Here is a 14,588-nt window from a genome sequence, read left to right on the forward strand (position 1 = left end):
AGCAACACATTTTCAGCTCTGATCTCCAGTATCTGCAGTCCTCACTTTCTCCTATTCAATATCGAAGCAGGTTATTCTTTATCGAAGCAGGTTATTCAGTATTGAAGCAGTCTCTTCCGTATCGAAGCGGGTTATTCAGTATCGAAGCAGCGTGTTCAGTATCGAAGCAGTGTATTCAATATCAAAGCAGGTTATTCAATATCAAAGCAGGTTATTCAGTATCGAGGCAGGATATCCAGTATCGAAGTAGGGTATTCAGTATTGAAGTAGGGTATTCAGTATCGAAGTAGGGTATTCAGTATCGAAGTAGGGTATTCAGTATCGAAGCAGACTGTTCAGTATCAAAGCAGGTTATTCAATATCAAAGCACGTCATTCACTATCAAAGCAGGGCATTCAATATCGAAGCAGGTTATCCAGTATCGAAGTAGGTTATTCAGAAACGAAGCAGGGTCTTCAGTATCGAAGCAGACTGTTCAGTACAAAGCACGTTCTTCATTATCGATGCAGACTATTCATTCATGACACAGACTGTTCTGTATCAAAGCAGAGTTTTCAGTATAGAAGCAGGTTCTTCTATATCGAAGTCGGCTGTCCGGTATTGACGCAGGTTATTCAGTATCGAAGCAGACTGTTCAGTATCGAAGCAGGTTATTCAGTTTCGAAGCAAAGTTTTCAGTATCGAATCAGGTTCTTCAGTATCGAAGCAGGTTATTCAGTATCAAAGCAGGTTATTCAGTATCGAAGAAGACTATTCAGTATCGAAGCAGGATATTCAGTATCGAAACAGGTTCTTCAATATCAATACAGACTATTCAGTGTTGAAGCAGGCTGTTCAGTATCGATGCAGGCTATTCAGTATCGAAGCATGTTATTCAATATCAAAACACATTATTCAGTATCGAAGCAGGTTATTCAATATCGATGCAGGTTATTCAGTTTCGAAGCAAACTGTTCAGTATCGAAGCAGGGTATTCAGTATCGAAGGAGACTATTCAGTATCGAAGCAGGGTATTCAGTATCGAAGGAGACGATTCAGTATTGAAGCGAGTTATTCAATATCGAAGCAGCTTATTCTTTATTGAAACAGGTTATTAGTATCAAAGCAGACTATTCAGTATCGAAGCAGGGTATTCAGTATCGAACCCGATTATTCAGTGTCGAAGCAAGCTGTTCAGTATCGAAGCAGGATATTCAGTATCCAGGCAGTTTATTCAATATCATGGCAGAGTATTCAGTATTGAAGCAGGTTCTTCAGTATCGAAGCAGGTCATTCAGTATCAAAGCAGGTTATTCAGTATCGAAACAGGTTATTCAGTATCCAAGCAGGGTATTCAGTATCCAAGCAGACTATTCAGTATCGAAGCAGACTGTTCAGTATCGAAGCAGACTGTTCAGTATCGAAGCAGGATATTCAGTATGGAAGCAGACTGTCCAGTATCAAAGCAGGTTATTCAGTATCAATACAGACTATTCAGTATCGAAGCAGATTATTCAATATCGACGCAGGTTATTCAGTTTCGAAGCAGACTGTTCAGTATCGAAGCAGACTATTCAGTATCGAAGCAGGGTATTCAGTAGCGCAGGAGACTATTCAGTATCGAAGCGGGTTATTCAATATCGAAGCAGGTTGTTCTTTATTGAAACATGTTATCAGTATCAAAGCAGACTATTCAGTATCGAAGCAGGTAATTCAGTTCCGAAGCAGGGTATTCAGCATCGAACCCGAATATTCAGTATCGAAGCAAGCTGTTCAGTACCAAAGGAGACTATTCAGTATCACAGCAGAGTATTCAGTATCGAAACAGGTTCTTCAGTATCGAAGCAGATTATTCAGTATCAAAGATGGGTATTCAGTATCGAAACAGACTATTCAGTATCGAAGCAGGGTATTCATTATCGAAGCAGGTTATTCAGTTTTGAAACAGGTTAATCAGTATCGAAGCAGGGTATTCAGTATCGAAGCAGAGTATTCAGTATCAAAACAGGGTATTCAGTATCGAAGGAGACTATTCAGTATCGAAGCAGAGTGTTCAGTATCAAAACAGGGTACTCAGTGTCGACGCAGGGTATTCAATATCGAAGCAGGTTATTCTTTATTGAAGCAGGTTATTCAGTATCGAAGCAGGTTATTCAGTATCGAAGCAGGTTATTCCGTATTAGAGTAGGGTATTCAGTATCGAAGCCGATTATTCAGTATCGAAGCAGAGTATTCAGGATCGAAGCAGGTTATTCAGTATTGCAGCAGAGTATTCAGTATCGAAGCAGGTTATTCAATATTGAAGCAGGTTATTCAGTATCGAAACAGGTTATTCAGTATCGAAGCAGCTTGTTGAGTATCAAAGCAGGGTATTCAGTATCGAAGCAGGGTACTCAGTATCGAAGCAGGGTATTCAGTTTCGAAACAGGTTATTCAGTATCGAAGCAGGATATTCAGTATCGAAGCAGACTCTTCAGTATCAAAGCAGGTTATTCAGTTACGAAACCGGTTATTCAGTATCGAAGCAGGGTATTCAGTATCGAAGCAGGTTATTCAATATCAAACCATTTTATTCAATATCGAAGCAGGTTATTCAGTATCGAAGCAGAGTATTCAGGATCGAAGCAGGTTATTCAATATCGAAGCAGGTTATTCAGTATCGATGCAGAGTATTCAGTATCGAAGCAGGTTCTTCAGTATCGAAGCAGGGTATTCAGTATCGCAGCAGGGTATTCTGTATCGAAGCTGAGTATTCTGTGTCGACACAGGTTATTCAGTATCCAAACAGGTTATTCAGTATCAAAGCAGAGTATTCAGTATTGAAGGAGACTATTCAGTATCGAAGCAGACTATTCGTATTGATGCAGAATGTTCAGTATCGAATCAGGTTATTCAGTATCAAAGCAGGGTAATCAGTATCGAAGGAGACTATTCAGTATCGAAGTAGACCATTCAGTATCGAAGCAGGGTTTTCAGTATCGAAGCAGGGTCTTCATTATCGAAGCAGGTTATTCAGTTTCGAAACCGGTTATTCAGTATCGAAGCAGGGTATTCAGTATCGAAGCAGAGTATTCAGTATCGAAGCAGGGTATTCAGTATCGAAGGAGTCTATTCAGTAACAAAGCAGAGTATTCAGTATCAAAACAGGGTATTCAGTGTCGAAGCAGGATATTCAATATCGAAGCAGGTTATTCAATATCGAAGCAGGTTATTTCGTATTAAAGTAGGGTATTCAGTATCGAAGCAGGTTATTCAGTATCAAAGCAGATTATTCAGTATTGCAGCAGAGTATTCAGTATCGAAGCAGGTTATTCAATATTGAAGCCGACTGTTCAGTATCGAAGCAGAGTATTCAGTATCGAAACAGGTTATTCAGTATCGAAACAGGTTATTCAGTATCGAAGCAGGGTATTCAGTATCGAAGCAGACTATTCAGTATCGAAGCAGCCTTTTCAGTATCAAAGCAGGGTATTCAGTATCGAAGCAGAGTATTCAGTATCGAAGCAGAGTATTCAGTATCGAAGCAGGGTATTCAGTATCGAAGCAGAGTATTCAGTATCGAAGCAGCTTGTTGAGTATCAAAGCAGACTATTCAGGATCGAAGCAGGATATTCAGTATCGAAGCAGGTTATTCAGTATCGAAGCAGGTTATTCAGTATTGAAGCAGGGTATTCAGTATCGAAGCAGACTATTCAGTATCGAAGCAGGATATTCAGTATCGAAGCAGGTTATTCAGTATCGAAGCAGGTTATTCAGTATCGAAGCAGGTTATTCAGTATTGAAGCAGGTTATTCAGTATCAAAGCAGGTTATTCAGTATCAAAGCAGGGTATTCAGTATCGAAGCAGAGTAATCAGTATCGAAGCAGGGTATTCAATATCGAAGTAGACTATTCAGTATCAAAGCAGAGTGTTCAGTATCAAAACAGGGTAGTCAGTATCGAAGCAGGGTATTCAATATCAAAGCAGGTTATTATTTATTGAAGCAGGTTATTCAGTATCAAAGCAGGTTATTCTTTATTGAAACAGGTTATTGGTGTCAAAGCAGACTATTCAGTTTCGAAGCAAGTTATTCAGTATTGAAGCAGTCTCTTCAGTATCGAAGTGGGTTATTCAGTATCGATGCAGGGTGTTCAGTACCGAAGCAGGTTATTCAATATCAAAGCAGGTTATTCAATATCGAAGCAGGTTATTCAGTATCAAAGTAGGGTATTCAGTATCGAAGCCGATTATTCAGTATTGAAGCAGGGTATTCAGTATCGAAACAGGTTATTCAATATTGAAGCAGTCTGTTCAGTATCGATGCAGAGTATTCAGTATCCAAACAGGTTATTCAGGATCAAAGCAGGGTATTCAGTATCAAAGCAGGGTATTCAGTATCGAAGCATGGTCTTCATTATCGAAGCAGGTTATTCAGTATCAAAACAGGTTATACAGTATCGAAGCAGGTTATTCAGTATCGAAGCAGCCTGTTCAGTATCAAAGCAGGGTATTCAGTATCGAAGCAGGTTATTCAGATTCGAAACCGGTTATTCAGTATCGAAGCAGAGTATTCAGCAACGAAGCAGAGTATTCAATATCGAAACAGCCTGTTCAGTATCAAAGCAGGGTATTCAGTATCAAAGCAGGTTATTCAGTTTCGAAACAGGTTATTCAGTATCGAAGCAGACTATTCAGTATCAAAACAGGTTATTCAGTATCAACGCAGAGTATTCAGTATAGAAGCAGGTTCTTCAGTATCGAAGCAGGTTATTCAGTATCGAAGCAGGTTATTCAGTATCGAAGCAGCCTGTTCAGTATCAAAGCAGGGTATTCAGTATTGAAGCAGGTTATTCAGTATCGAAGCAGCCTGTTCAGTATCAAAGCAGGGTATTCAGTATCGAAGCAGGGTATTCAGTATCGAAGCAGACTGTTCAGTATTAAAACAGGTTAAAAAATGTCAGCTTTGACACAAATAACCTGTTTCTATAAAGAATAACCTGCTTCGATATTGAATACCCTGCATCGATACTGAATACCCTGTTTTGATACTGAACAGTCTGCATCGATACTGAATTGTCTCCTTCGATACTGAATACCCTGCTTCGAGACTGAATACTCTGCTTCGATACTGAATACACTGCTGCGATACTGAATAACCTGTTTCGATACTGAATAACCTGCTTCGATAATGAAGACCCTGCTTCGACACTGAAAACCCTGCTTCGATACTGAATACTCTGCTTCGATACTGAATAACCTGCTTCGATCCTGAATACTCTGCTTCGATACTGAATAATCAGCTTCGTCACTGAATACCCTACTTTGATACTGAATAACCTGCTTCGATATTGAATAACCTGCTTTGATATTGAATAACCTGTTTCGATATTGAATACACTGCTTTGATACTGAATACCCTGCTTCGATACTGAATAGTCTCCTTCGATACTGAATACCCGGCTTCGATCCAGAATACTCTGCTTCGATGCTGAAAACCCTGCTTCGATACTGAATAACCAGTTTCACAACTGAATAACCTGCTTCGATACTGAACACACTGCTTCGATACTGAATAGTCTGCTTTGATACTGAATATCCTGCTTCGATACTGTATAACCTGTTTCGATACTGAATAACTTGCTTCGATATTGAAGACCCTGCTTCGATACTATATACCCCGCTTCGATACTGAATGGTCTCCTTCGATACTGAATAGTCTCCTTCGATATTGAATACCCTGCTTTAATACTGAATAACCTGCTTCAATTTTGAATAACCTGCTTCGATATTGAACAGTCTGCATCAAAATGAATAGTCTGCTTCAATACTGACTACGCTGCGTCAATACTAAATAACCTGTTTCAATACTGAATACCCTGCTTCGATACTGAATACCCTGCTTTGATACTGAACAGGCTGCTTCAATACTGAATAGTCTGCTTGGATACTGAATACCCTGCTTTGGTACTGAATAACCAGTTTCGATACTGATTACCCTGCTTCGATACTGAATAACCTGCTTCGATGCTGAAGAACCTGCTTCGATACTGAATACTCTGCGTCGATACTGAATAACCTGTTTTGATACTGAATACCCTGCATCGATACTGAATACTCTGCTTCGATACTGAATACCCTGCTTTGATACTGAATAGTCTGCTTCGATACTGAATAACCTGCTTCGATACTGAACAGTCTGCTTCAATACTGAATAACCTGCTTCGATTCTGAATACTCTGCTTCCATACTGAATAATCGGCTTTGATACTGAATACCCTGCTTCGATACTGAACAGCCTGTTTCAAAACTGAATAACCTGCTTCAATAATGAATACCCTGCTTCGATACTGAATACCCTGCTTTGATACTGAATACCCTGCTTTGATCCTGAAGAAGGGCTAATGCCCGAAACGTCGATTCTCCTGTTCCCTAGATGCTGCCTGACCTGCTGCGCTTTTCCAGCAACACATTTCCATCCTTGATACTGAACAGGCTGCTTCGATACTGAATAGTCTGCTTCCATACTGAATACCCTGCTTCGATATTGAATAACCTGCTTCAATTTTGAATACCCTGCTTTGATACTGAACAGGCTGCTTCGATACTGAATATCCTGCTTCGATACTGTATAACCTGCTTCGATACTGAAAACCCTGCTTCGATACTGAATACCCTGCTTCGATACTGAATAACCTGCTTCGATACTGAACAGGCTGCTTGAAACCGGTTATTCAATATTGAAGCAGGGTATTCAGTATCGAAGCAGACTATTCATATTGATGCAGTCTGTTCAGTAGCAAAGCAGGTTATTCAAAATTGAAGCAGGTTATTCAGTATTGAATCAGGGTGTTCAGTATCAAAGCAGGGTATTCAGTATCGAAGCCGATTATTCAGTATCAAAGCAGGGTATTCAGTATCAAAGCAGGGTATTCAGTATCGAAGTAGAGTATTCAGTATCCAAGCAGGGTATTCAGTATCGAAGCAGGTTATTCAGTATCCAAGCAGGGTATTCAGCATCGAAGCAGACTATTCATATTGATGCAGACTGTTCAGTATCGAAGCAGGTTATTCAAAATTGAAGCAGGTTATTCAGTATTGAATCAGGGTGTTCAGTATCAAAGCAGGGTATTCAGTATCGAAGCCGATTATTCAGTATCAAAGCAGGGTATTCAGTATCGAAGGAGACTATTCAGTATCGAAGCAGAGTAATCAGTATTGAAGCAGAGTGTTCAGTATCAAAACAGGGTAGTCAGTATCGAAGCAGGGTATTTAATATCGAAGCAGGTTATTCTTTATTGAAGCAGGTTATTCAGTATCGAAGCAGGTTACTCTTTATCGAAACAGGTTATTAGTGTCAAAGCAGACTCTTCAGTTTCGAAGCACGTAATTCAGTATTGAAGCAGTCTCTTCAGTATCGAAGCGGGTTATTCAGTATCGAAGCGGGTTATTCAATATCAAAGCAGGTTATTCAATATCGAAGCAGGTTATTCAGTATCGAAGCAGAGTATTCAGGATCGAAGCAGGTTATTCAGTATTGAAACAGGGTATTCAGTATCGAAGCAGGTTTTTCAATATTGAAGCAGATTGTTCAGTATCAACGCAGAGTATTCAGTATCGAAGCAGGTTCTTCAGTATCGAAGCAGGTTATTCAGTATTCAAGCAGGGTATACAGTATGGAAGCAGACTATTCAGTATCGAAGCAGCCTGTTCAGTATCAAAGCAGGGTATTCAGAATCGAAGCAGAGTATTCAGTATCGATGCAGGGTATTCAGTATCAAAACAGGTTATTCAGTATCAACGCAGAGTATTCAGTATAGAAGCAGGTTCTTCAGTATCGAAGCAGGTTATTCAGTATCGAAGCAAGTTATTCAGTATCGAAGCAGCCTGTTCAGTATCAAAGCAGGGTATTCAGTATTGAAGCAGGTTATTCAGTATCAAAGCAGCTTCTTCAGTATTGATGCAGGTTATTCAGTAACAAAGCAGACTGTCCAGTATCAAAGCAGAGTATTCAGTATCGAAGCAGACTATTCAATATCGAAACAGCCTGTTCAGTATCAAAGCAGGGTATTCAGTATCAAAGCAGGTTATTCAGTTTCGAAACAGGTTATTCAGTATCGAAGCAGACTATTCAGTATCAAAGCAGAGTATTCAGTATCGAAACAGGTTATTCAGTATCAAAACAGGTTATTCAGTATCAACGCAGAGTATTCAGTATAGAAGCAGGTTCTTCAGTATCGAAGCAGGTTATTCAGTATCGAAGCAGGTTATTCAGTATCGAAGCAGCCTGTTCAGTATCAAAGCAGGGTATTCAGTATTGAAGCAGGTTATTCAGTATCGAAGCAGCCTGTTCAGTATCAAAGCAGGGTATTCAGTATCGTAGCAGGGTATTCAGTATCGTAGCAGGGTATTCAGTATCGACGCAGCGGAGTCAGTATCGAAGCAGACTATTCATATTGATGCAGAGTATTCAGTATCGAAGCAGGGTATTCAGTATTGAAACAGGTTATTTAGTATCGACGCAGCGTAGTCAGTATCGAAGCAGACTATTCAGTATCGAAGCAGACTGTTCAGTATTAAAACAGGTTAAAAAATGTCAGCTTTGACACAAATAACCTGTTTCTATAAAGAATAACCTGCTTCGATATTGAATACCCTGCATCGATACTGAATACCCTGTTTTGATACTGAACAGTCTGCATCGATACTGAATAGTCTCCTTCGATACTGAATACCCTGCTTCGAGACTGAATACTCTGCTTCGATACTGAATACACTGCTTTGATACTGAATAAACGGTTTCGAAATTGAATAACCTGCTTCGATACTGAATACCCTGCTTCGATACTGAATAACCTGTTTCGATACTGAATAACCTGCTTCGATAATGAATACCCTGCTTCGATACTGAATACTCTGCGTCGATACTGAACAGTCTGCTTCAATATTGAAAAACCTGCTTCGATCCTGAATACTCTGCTTCGATACTGAATAATCGGCTTCGTCACTGAATACCCTACTTTGATACTGAATAACCTGCTTCGATATTGAATAACCTGTTTCGATATTGAATACACTGCTTTGATACTGAATACCCTGCTTCGATACTGAATAGTCTCCTTCGATACTGAATACCCGGCTTCGATCCTGAATACTCTGCTTCGATGCTGAAAACCCTGCTTCGATACTGAATAACCAGTTTCACAACTGAATAACCTGCTTCGATACTGAACACCCTGCTTTGATACTGAACAGGCTGCTTCGATACTGAATAGTCTGCTTCGATACTGAATATCCTGCTTCGATACTGTATAACCTGTTTCGATACTGAATAACTTGCTTCGATATTGAAGACCCTGCTTCGATACTATATACCCTGCTTCGATACTGAATGGTCTCCTTCGATACTGAATAGTCTCCTTCGATATTGAATACCCTGCTTTAATACTGAATAACCTGCTTCAATTTTGAATAACCTGCTTCGATATTGAACAGTCTGCATCAAAATGAATAGTCTGCTTCAATACTGACTACGCTGCGTCGATACTAAATAACCTGTTTCAATACTGAATACCCTGCTTCGATACTGAATACCCTGCTTTGATACTGAACAGGCTGCTTCAATACTGAATAGTCTGCTTGGATACTGAATACCCTGCTTTGGTACTGAATAACCAGTTTCGATACTGATTACCCTGCTTCGATACTGAATAACCTGCTTCGATGCTGAAGAACCTGCTTCGATACTGAATACTCTGCGTCGATACTGAATAACCTGTTTCGATACTGAATACCCTACATCGATACTGAATACTCTGCTTCGATACTGAATACCCTGCTTTGATACTGAATAGTCTGCTTCGATACTGAATAACCTGCTTCGATACTGAACAGTCTGCTTCAATATTGAAAAACCTGCTTTGATACTGAATACCCTGCTTCAATACTGAATAACCTGCTTCGATCCTGAATACTCTGCTTCCATACTGAATAATCGGCTTTGATACTGAATACCCTACTTTGATACTGAATAACCTGCTTTGATATTGAATACCCTGCTTTGTTATTGAATCACCCGCTTCGATACTGAATAACCCGCTTCGATATTGAAGAGACTGCTTCAATACTGAATTACTTGCTTCGAAACTGAAGAGTCTGCTTTGACACTAATAACCTGTTTCGATAAAGAGGAACCTGCATCGATACTGAATAACCTGCTTCAATAAAGAATAACCTGCTTCGATATTGAATACCCTGCTTCGATACTGACGACACTGTTTTGATACTGAACACTCTGCTTCGATACTGAATAGTCTCCTTCGATACTGAATACCCTGTTTTGATACTGAACAGGCTGCTTCGATACTGAATAGTTTGCTTTGATACTGAATAACCTGTTTCGATACTGAATATCCTTCTTTGATATTGAATACCCTGCTTCGATACTGAACAGCCTGTTTCGAAACTGAATAACCTGCTTCGATAATGAATACCCTGCTTTGATACTGAATACCATGCTTTGATAATGAATACCCTGCTTTGATACTGAACAGGCTGCTTCGATACTGAATAGTCTGCTTCCATACTGAATACCCTGCTTCGATATTGAATAACCTGCTTCAATTTTGAATACCCTGTTTTGATACTGAACAGGCTGCTTCGATACTGAATAACCTGCTTCGATACTGAAAACCCTGCTTCGATACTGAATACCCTGCTTCGATACTGAATAACCTGCTTTGATACTGAATAACCTGCTTCGATACTGAACAGGCTGCTTGAAACCGGTTATTCAGTATTGAAGCAGGGTATTCAGTATCGAGGCAGGTTATACAAAATTGAAGCAGGTTATTCAGTATTGAATCAGGGTGTTCAGTATCAAAGCAGGGTATTCTGTATCGAAGCCGATTATTCAGTATCAAAGCAGGGTATTCAGTATCGAAGTAGACTGTTCAGTATCAAAGCAGAGTATTCAGTATCGAAGCAGAGTATTCAGTATCGAAGCAGAGTATTCAGTATCGAAGCAGACTGTTCAGTATCGAAGCAGGTTATTCAAAATTGAAGCATGTTATTCAGTATTGAATCAGGGTGTTCAGTATCAAAGAAGGGTATTCTGTGTCGAAGCCGATTGTTCAGTATCAAAGCAGGGTATTCAGTATCGAAGTAGACTGTTCAGTATCAAAGCAGAGTATTCAGTATCGAAGGAGACTATTCAGTATCGAAGCAGAGTATTCAGTATCGAAGCAGAGTGTTCAGTATCAAAACAGTGTCGTCAGTATCGAAGCAGGGTATTTAATATCGAAGCAGGTTATTCTTTATCGAAGCAGGTTATTCGGTATCGAAGCAGGTTACTCTTTATCGAAACAGGTTATTAGTGTCAAAGCAGACTCTTCAGTTTCGAAGCACGCAATTCAGTATTGAAGCAGTCTCTTCAGTATCGAAGCGGGTTATTCAGTATCGAAGCGGGTTATTCAATATCAAAGCAGGTTATTCAATATCGAAGCAGGTTATTCAGTATCGAAACAGGGTATTCAGTATCGAAGCAGACTATTCATATTGATGCAGACTGTTCAGTATCGAAGCAGGTTATTCAAAATTGAAGCAGGTTATTCAGTATTGAATCAGGGTGTTCAGTATCAAAGCAGGGTATTCAGTATCGAAGCCGATTATTCAGTATCAAAGCAGGGTATTCAGTTTCGAAGGAGACTATTCAGTATCGAAGCAGAGTGTTCAGTATCAAAACAGGGTATTCAGTATCGAAGGAGACTATTCAGTATTGAAGCAGAGTATTCAGTATCGAAGCAGAGTGTTCAGTATCAAAGCAGAGTATTCAGTATCGAAGGAGACTATTCAGTATCGAAGCAGAGTATTCAGTATCGAAGCAGAGTGTTCAGTATCAAAACAGGGTAGTCAGTATCGAAGCAGGGTATTTAATATCGAAGCAGGTTATTCTTTATCGAAGCAGGTTATTCAGTATTGAAGCAGGTTACTCTTTATCGAAACAGGTTATTAGTGTCAAAGCAGACTCTTCAGTTTCGAAGCACGTAATTCAGTATTGAAGCAGTCTCTTCAGTATCGAAGCGGGTTATTCAGTATCGAAGCGGGTTATTCAATATCAAAGCAGGTTATTCAATATCGAGCTTGAAATGTGTTGCTGGAAAAGCGCAGCAGGTCAGGCAGCATCCAGGGAACAGGAGAATCGACGTTTCGGGCATAAGCCCTTCTTCAGGAATGGGGAAAGTTTGTCCAGCAGGCTAAGATAAAAGGTAGGGAGGAGTGACTTGGGAGAGGGGCGTCGGAAATGTGATAGGTGGAAAGAGGTCAAGGTGAGGGTGATAGGTCAGACTGGGGTGGGGGCGGTGAGGTCGGGAAGAAGATCTCAGGTTAGGAAGGCGGTGCTGAATTTGATGGATTTGACTGAGACAGGGTGGGGGGAGGGGAAATGAGGAAACTGGTGAAATCCGAGTTCATCCCTTGTGGTTGGAGGGTTCCTAGCCGGAAGATGAGGCGTTCTTCCTCCAACCGTCGTTTTGTTGTGGTCTGACGATGGAGGAGTCCAAAGACCTGCATATCCTTGGTGGAGTGGGAGGGGGAATTGAAATGTTGAGCTACAGGGTGGTTGGGTTGGTTGGTCCGGGTGTCCCAGAGGTGTTCTCTGAAACGCTCCGCAAGTAGCCGGCCTGTCTCCTCAATATAGAGGAGGCTACATCGGGTGCAGAGGATGCAATAGATGATATGTGTGGAGGTGCAGGTGAATCTGTGGCGGATATGGAAGTTTCCTTTGGGGCCTTGGAGGGAGGTGAGGGGGGAGGTGTGGGCGCAAGTCTTACACCTCCTGCGGTTGCAGGGGAAGGTGCCGGGAGTGGAGGTTGGGTTGGTGGGGGGTGTGGATCTGACGAGGGAGTCACGGAGGGAGTGGTCTTTACGGAATGCTGATAGGGGAGGGGAGGGAAATATATCCTTGGTGGTGGGGTCCGTTTGGAGGTAGTGGAAATGACGGCGGATGATGCGCTGTACATGGAGATTGGTGGGGTGGTAGGTGAGGACCAGTGGGGTTCTGTCCTGGTGGTGGTTGGAGGGGCGGGGTTCAAGGGCGGAGGAGCGGGAAGTGGAAGAGATGCGGTGGAGGGCATCGTCGACCACGTCGGGGGGGAAATTGCGGTCCTTGAAGAAGGAGGCCATCTGGGTTGTGCGTTTTTGGAACTGGTCCTCCTGGGAGCAGATGCGGCGGAGTCAAAGGAATTGGGAGAATGGGATGGCGTTTTTACAGGGGGCAGGATGGGAGGAGGTGTAGTCCAGGTAGCTGTGGGAGTCGGTCGGTTTGTAGTAGATGTCCGTGTTGATTCGGTCGCCTGAGATGGAAATAGAAAGGTCGAGGAAGGGGAGGGAGGAATCTGAGACTGTCCAGGTGAATTTGAGGTCGGGGTGGATATCGAAGCAGGTTATTCAGTATCGAAGCAGAGTATTCAGGATCGAAGCAGGTTATTCAGTATTGAAACAGGGTATTCAGTATCGAAGCAGGTTTTTCAATATTGAAGCAGATTGTTCAGTATCAACGCAGAGTATTCAGTATCGAAGCAGGTTCTTCAGTATCGAAGCAGGTTATTCAGTATTCAAGCAGGGTATTCAGTATCGAAGCAGACTATTCAGTATCGAAGCAGCCTGTTCAGTATCAAAGCAGGGTATTCAGAATCGAAGCAGAGTATTCAGTATCGATGCAGGGTATTCAGTATCAAAACAGGTTATTCAGTATCAACGCAGAGTATTCAGTATAGAAGCAGGTTCTTCAGTATCGAAGCAGAGTATTCAGTATCGAAGCAGGTTATTCAGTATTCAAGCAGGGTATTCAGTATCGAAGCAGACTATTCAGTATCGAAGCAGACTATTCAGTATCAAAGCAGAGTATTCAGTATCGATGCAGGGTATTCAGTATCAAAACAGGTTATTCAGTATCAACGCAGAGTATTCAGTATAGAAGCAGGTTCTTCGGTATCGAAGCAGGTTATTCAGTATCGAAGCAAGTTATTCAGTATCGAAGCAGCCTGTTCAGTATCAAAGCAGGGTATTCAGTATCGAAACAGGTTATTCAGTATCGAAGCAGGATATTCAGTATCGAAGCAGACTATTCGGTATCGAAGCAGCCTGTTCAGTATTGAAGCAGGGTATTCAGTATCAAAGCAGGTTATTCAGTTTCGAAACAGGTTATTCAGTATCGAAGCAGGTTATTCAGCATCGCAGCAGAGTATTCAGTATCAAAGCAGGTTATTCAGTATCAAAGCAGCTTCTTCAGTATCGAAACAGGTTATTCAGTATCGAAGCACGGTATTCAGTATCGAAGCAGACTATTCAGTATCAAAGCAGGGTATTCAGTATCGAAGCAGGTTATTCAGTTTCGAAACAGGTTATTCAGTAACAAAGCAGGGTATTCAGTATCAAAGCAGGGTATTCAGTATCGAAGCAGGTTATTCAGTTTCGAAACAGGTTACTCAGTATCGAATCAGGGTATTCAGTATCGAAGCAGGGTAATCAGTATCGAAGCAGAGTATTCAGTATCAAAGCAGGTTATTCAGTATCGATGCAGGTTATTCAGTAACGAAGCAGACTGTTCAGTATCAAAGCAGAGTATTCTGTA

The sequence above is a fragment of the Chiloscyllium plagiosum genome, unplaced genomic scaffold, assembly GCF_037043375.1.
Source record: "Chiloscyllium plagiosum isolate Xiang-an unplaced genomic scaffold, Cpla_swu_hap1 HiC_scaffold_6, whole genome shotgun sequence".
Lineage (NCBI taxonomy): Eukaryota > Metazoa > Chordata > Chondrichthyes > Orectolobiformes > Hemiscylliidae > Chiloscyllium > Chiloscyllium plagiosum.